This window comes from Coenobita brevimanus, chromosome 96, assembly GCF_032717465.1.
Source record: "Coenobita brevimanus isolate Jiangsu-jjx chromosome 96, ASM3271746v2, whole genome shotgun sequence".
NCBI classification, from domain to species: domain Eukaryota; kingdom Metazoa; phylum Arthropoda; class Malacostraca; order Decapoda; family Coenobitidae; genus Coenobita; species Coenobita brevimanus.
Window position 1 is genome coordinate 11,197,622 of NC_137049.1, and position 6,766 is coordinate 11,204,387.

The window sequence follows — 6,766 nt, forward strand, 5'->3', positions numbered from 1 at the left end:
TCCACAGGTATACCCACTAATGTTTAATAATATTCAGCTTAATCCTGCATCATCCTTGAACATGCTTGGGGTTTCATTTACTCGGAACTTATCTTGGAAAGATCATATTACATCTCTTGTAAAATCTGCTTCCAAGAGATTGAATGTGCTAAGCCGACTCCGCTCTTTCTTTACCCCTGGATAATTGTTGACTCTATACAGGGGTTTTATCCGCCCCTGTGTGGAGTACAACTCTCATGTGTGGGGAGGCTCCCCACATACAGCTCTTCTTAATTGGGTGGAGTCAAAGGCTTTTCGTCTCATTAACTCTCCTCCTCTTACTGACTCCCTTCAACCTCTGTCTTTTCGTCGCACTGTTGCATCTTTATCTCTTTTCTATCGCTACTTTAATGGTCACTGCTCCTCTGAACTGTCTGCTTGCATTCCTCCACCTCTACGACGGGCGCGTAGCACCCGTCTGGCAGCAAACTCTCATCCCTTTTCTGTCCAACTCTCTAATGCAAGAGTTAACCGTTACTCCCAGTCTTTCATTTATGCAACAGGTCAGCTCTGGAACTGTCTCCCTCTGTCTATATTTCCTGCTGCCTATGATCTCCAGTCTTTCAAATGCAGTGTGTCCAGGCATCTCAAAATGAGTGGATCTTGAATTTGGCTCTCTATTGTATTTCGTTTTTCTCTTGGAGGGAACTGTTACTGCGGGCTCAGGGCCTTTGGTTCCTTCTTCCTCGCTTAATATATATATATATATATATATATATATATATATATATATATATATATATATATATATATATATATATATATATATATATATGTATATATATATATATATATATATATATATATATATATATATATATATATATATATATATATAATATATATATATATATATGTAGTCTATCTATCTATCTATTGCCAGAGGCCATAATCCCTTAAGAGCTGGCCACCTGACTTTGAGTTATTTATTTTACGGGGAGGGACACTAACCCTCCACCAACCCACTTGCTGAAACGTAGGGAGCACGTATGGTTTGGTTGTATGGTTACCACACAGTGTTGTAAATGGTTTCATGGCTTACAGGAAACCATTTAGCTTGTCACTCAATGTAAAGCCACCTGTAAAGCAAAGAAAAACATTAAGTGACAGGAAATATGGGAGAAATAGTAAGAGAGGAGGGCAGGCACAGAAAATGAATGATAAAGGCTAAGGAAGAAGTAGGCAGCACTACATCAAGTGAGTGGATGATGGTCGCCCCCCTGGGGGTAGGGGGGTTTCAAGAATACTGCCCCAGTATCCCTGCTTGTCGTATGAGGCGACTAAAAGGGTTGGTGGTGGGTTAGTGCCCCACCCCGTAAAAAGAACTAACTAAACAAGCGAATAAAGCGCCTCGGACCAGGACGGACCATACGTTGACGACTAAGGAACGGACAAAGGACATTCGGAGGGTGGGGATAGGGATGTGAGAGGAGTGAATGATGAAGTAAAAGAAAGAGAGATTGTTCAGGTGCTTGAGGATGCAAGAGTTGATATATGTGGATTGACTGAATCTAAATGGAAAGGTGAAAGGGTGAGAGAATGGGAATACGGTTTAGGAATATGTGCGGGAGTAAATAAGAATGAGAGGGCAAGAGAGGGAGTACGTCTGATGATAAGCAAGAAGTTAAGGATGATATAAGAGAGTATGGAACAGTGGATGCAAGGATTCTGTGGGTGAGGATGAAAGTAAGTATACAAGCGTGGGCGATTGTATGTGAGTATGCGCCGACAGAGGACCTAGTGGCAAGAGTGAAAGATGAGTTTTGGACAAGTGTAGAAGCATGTATGGACAAATCTGAGAGGAGCGAGAGAGTGTTTTTGATTGGAGACATGAATGGCAAAGTTGAGAATGTACGAGTGGATGGAGTGGTTGGTCAGTGGGGTGTGCCAGCTGAAGTAGATAGGAATGGTAGTGCTTTGGTGGACATCTGTGCTGGTAAGGGGTGGGCAATAGCTAACACCTACTTTCAGCATAAGATGATCCACAGGTATACAGTACATGGAGAGTCATGAGGAGGATGGATGGTGAACTAGTTGAACGAAAGGCAATGATAGATTACGTGTGTGTGGATGAGCGAATGAGAAGACAAATGTTGGATGCAAGAGTGTGGAGAGGGTGGAGGAATGGAATCTCGGACCATCACTTAGTGATGGCCAAGGTAAGGCTGCAAAGAAAATGGTTGAAGGGGCGAAGGGGAAGACAGGAGGAAACAGCTCCCGTAAGAAGAGTGGAGAAGTTGCAAGATAGTGAGAAAATGGCAGAGTATAAGAGCACAGTGGAAGAAAGATTGGGAGGTATGAGTTAGAGCAGATGGAAGGGGTGGAAGACGTAGGTAAGATAATCACGATTGAGGTAGGCGCAGCGTGTGAGGTGGTTTGTGGGGTGAGGAGGAGATGCAGGGGTGTGCAAGGTACAGTATGGTGGAATGATGAGGTGAAACGAGCTGTGGAACAAAAGAGGAAGGCATATAGTAAATGGCTAGCGAGTAGAGGTAAAAGAGAAAATGATTGAGAGAAGAGAGAGATATATGTGAGCAGGAGCAGGGAGGTGAAGAGATTGGTGAAGGAAAGTAAGAAGAAAATGGATGAAGAGTTTGGGAGGAATCTGAATGTGAAATGGAGGGAGAGTAAGAAATTGTCTTGGAAGGAGGTAACGAAAGTAAGGCAGTGTGAAAGGGAAAATAGTAGGGGAGTGAAAAATAGGAATAATAAATTACTGGTGGTGAAGAGAGAGAAACTGAGGAGATGGAAGGAGCACTTTGAGGATCTGTTGAATGTAGAGAGTGAGAGCAGTGCGAATATAAGTGGCTGGGGAATGGTTGGGAGAAGAAGAGATGAGAGGAGGGAGAAAGAGATCAGTAGGGCGGAAGTAGTGGAAGCAATGAAGAAGATCAAGGTGGGAAAGGCCCCAGGAGTTGATGGACTGTGTGGTGAAATGCTTAGGTATGGGGGTGAGATTGTTGTGGAGTGGACATGGAAGTTGTGTAGATTGGCTTGAGAAGAGGGATAGGTTCCGGAGGACTGGAAATCAGGTATAATTGTTCCTTTATACAAAGGAAAAGGGGAGTGAGAAGCATGTGGTAACCCTAGGGGTATTTGCTTTCTTAGTGTGACTGGAAAAATATATGGTAGAATACTCGCTGATAGGGTTAGGCATATAACAGAGGAGCTAGTTGGAGAAGAACAAGTGGGATTTAGGAAGGGAAAAGGGTGTGTAGATCAGATAATTGTTCTAAGATGTTTAGTGGAGAAGTATCTGGAGAAGAGAAAGAAAATTGTATGCTGTTTCACTGACTTGGAGAAAGCTTATGACAGAGTAGATAGGCAAGGTATGTGGAAGGGATTAAGAATAAATGGAGTGGAGGGGAAATTGTTGAGTGCTGTGAAGAGTATGTAAGAAGAAGCTAGGGCTACGGAGAGAGTGGATGGTGAGCTGAGTGAGTTCTTTTATCTCAATGTGGGACTGAAACAAGGTTGTGTGATGTCTCCATGGCTGTTTAATATATACATGGATGGGGTTGTAAAGGAGATGCAAGGTAGGGCAGTGGATGTGGGGGTGGCTCTAATGAATGAGGGTGAGATTTGGAAGATTCCGGTGTTGCTGTTTGCTGATGATACAGTATTGTTGAGTGAAGATGAATTGGATTTGCAAGGTATGGTGAATGAATTTGGGACAGTGTGTACGAAGAGGAATCTGAAAGTTAATGTAAACATGAGTAAAATTATGGTGTTTGAGAGGAATGAAGTCACAGAATGCACAATGAGGTTGGATGGTGAGGATATGGAGAATGTGAGTGCATTCAAGTACTTGGGTATTGTGATGAGTAAAGATGGAACTTTGGGGGATGAAGTGCTTGAACGGGTACAGCAGGGAAGGAAGGTTGTTGGTTCACTGAAAGCAGTGATGAGAAATAGGGAGGTAAGTATGGAAGTTAAGAAGTGATAGTATTGTGATCCCTACCCTGATGTATGGAAGCGAGGCATGGACCTTGCAAGAGGGGAACAAGTTGAGAGTGAGAGCAGTGGAAATGAGTTACTTGCGAGGAGCATGTGGAGTGACATGGAGGGACAGGTTGACGAATGAAGAAGTGAAGGAACGTTGTGGGTTCGATGTGGATGTGGTTGAGAAGATAAGTTACACTGAGGTGGTTTGGATATGTGGAGAGAATGGAGAATGAAAGACTGACTAAGAGGGTGTGTGTAGGTGAGGTGGAGAGAGAGAGAGAGAGAGAGAGGAAGACTGAGGATGAGGTGGAGGGATGGAGTTGAGAGGTAGGCTATATGAGAGAGGGGGGAGTGAGTTGGGGGGAGGATGGGTGGAAGAGCAACTTGGAGGAGTTTTGTCTGCTGCCACCCTTTGCGGGATTAGGGCATCGGGCTATATATATATATATATATATATATATATATATATATATATATATATATATATATATACATATATATATCCATCTATGTATCTATCGATCGATCTATATGTATATATACTATCTATCTATCTATTGCCAGACGCCTTAATCCCTTATACGGGGTGGCCACAAACAAATCACATCCAAATCACCCTCTCCCCTGCCACATCACTGCCCTGCTTCCTGTTCACACCCCCCTCTCTCACATACCTCTCCACTTCATCCCTCCATCTCATCCTTGGCCTTCCCCTCCCTCTCTCCCCCTCCACGTCAGTCTCTCACTCTTCATCCTCTCCACATGGCCAAACCACCTGCATGTGTTTCTCCTAAAGCTTCCTATCACTTCCACATCCACACCACAACGCTCCTTCACATCCTTATTTGTCAGTCTCTCTCTCAATGTGACTCCACAGGCTCCTTTCAAACTCATTTCCACTGCTCTCGCTCTTGACTTGTGTCCCTCCAACAAGATCCAAGCTTCACTTTCATACTTTAGACCTGGTATCACAATACTGTCATGTAATAACTTTTTCACTTACATGTCCCTATTTCTTATCACTGCCTTCAAGGAACCAGCAACCTTTCTTCCTTGTTGTACCCTTTGAAGCACTTCTCCCTTCAAACTTCCATCCTTACTTATCACACTACCCAAGTACTTAAACGTACTCACATTTTCCATTTCCTCATCATCCAACCTCGCTGTACATTCACTGAATTCACCTCTCTCGAAGACCATAACTTTACTCTTCCCTGCATTCACTTTTAGATTCCGTTTCTTACACACTCTCCGAAACTCATTCACACACACACACACACACACACACACACACACACACACACACACACACACACACACACACACACACACACACACACACACACACACACACACACATATATATATATATATATATATATATATATATATATATATATATATATATATATATATATATATATATATATATATATATATATATATATATATATATATATATATATATATATATATATATATATATATATATATATATATATATTATGTGTCCGACTCTGGGCGTAGGCTTCAAAGCCTGCTCTCAAGGCCAGTAGTCCTCCTACATACCATACATGCTGCTTCCTTTATACAAAGGAATATGGGAGCCCTTTGATTATATATAATGAATTATAAGTGTCATTTTGTAGAGAGAGAGAGAGAGAGTATATATATATATATATATATATATATATATATATATATATATATATATATATGGTGGGAATGTAGGAACAGGTTTCTAGTCCTGCTGACTTTGATGGAATCTAAAGACAATGATATTAATCAAATGTGGAGAGAGGTAAAAAAAAGTTTTGCATGAGAGTGCTAAGGTTACTATTAAGAAAAAGGGAAACGCGAGAAGGAAAAAGTGGATGTCAGATGAAACATGGAATGCAATTCAGAAAAGGAAAGAGGCTAAGTTAAGAAGTGAAGAACAACATGTTGATGGTCAGGAAGTTGAAGTACTTAAGGCAAAGTACTGGAGTTTACATTCTGAAGTAAAAAGACTCGTTAGACGTGATAAGAGGAGGCAATATGATGAAAAGGCAACAGAGACAGAAATTAAATCAAGTAAAAATGACGGTCAGAGCACAAGAGCAGCGTATCAGGTTAAAAAGGAGTTATTGGGACTGAAAATAGACGGAAGGAAATACCTGTACGAGATAGAAATGGTAATTTGATGACTAAAGATTTGGATATAAAAGGAAGGTGGATAGAGCACTTTGAATCTGTTCTAAATAGACCAATCCCAGCTGAAGAGGACATTTTGCCAGCCGAGAGAGATTTGCGAACAGAAACAGGGAATATAACCTTGGAAGAGGTAGCAAAATTTATAAAGGAGTTAAAGAATTTTAAGACCCCAGGAGAGGATGGAATATTTCCTAAAATGCTTAAGGTGGAAAATGACCAGCTGATGAATGCGCTTTGTGAGATTTTTTAATGTGGCTTGGGATAATGGTGGAATTCCAGAACAGTGGAAAAATGGAGTGATTATAAAAATATCAAAAAAGGGAGATCTAAGTGTGTGTGGCTATTAGAGACTTCACCAGATCCTACTTCAGAAATCTGCCACTAGGTTCGCTTCCGTCGCCTAGCTCTGATGCGGGGTAGGCTCTGAAAAAGTAGCCAGTGCTTCATTTCTTTTTAATTTTGACGCAAAGTAAAACACCTCAAAACATATTTTACTCATCAAATTACCCAGATGGCATGATACGCTACAAAGAAATTACAATATGGGAGCCCTTTGATTATATATAATGAATTATAAGTGTCATTTTGT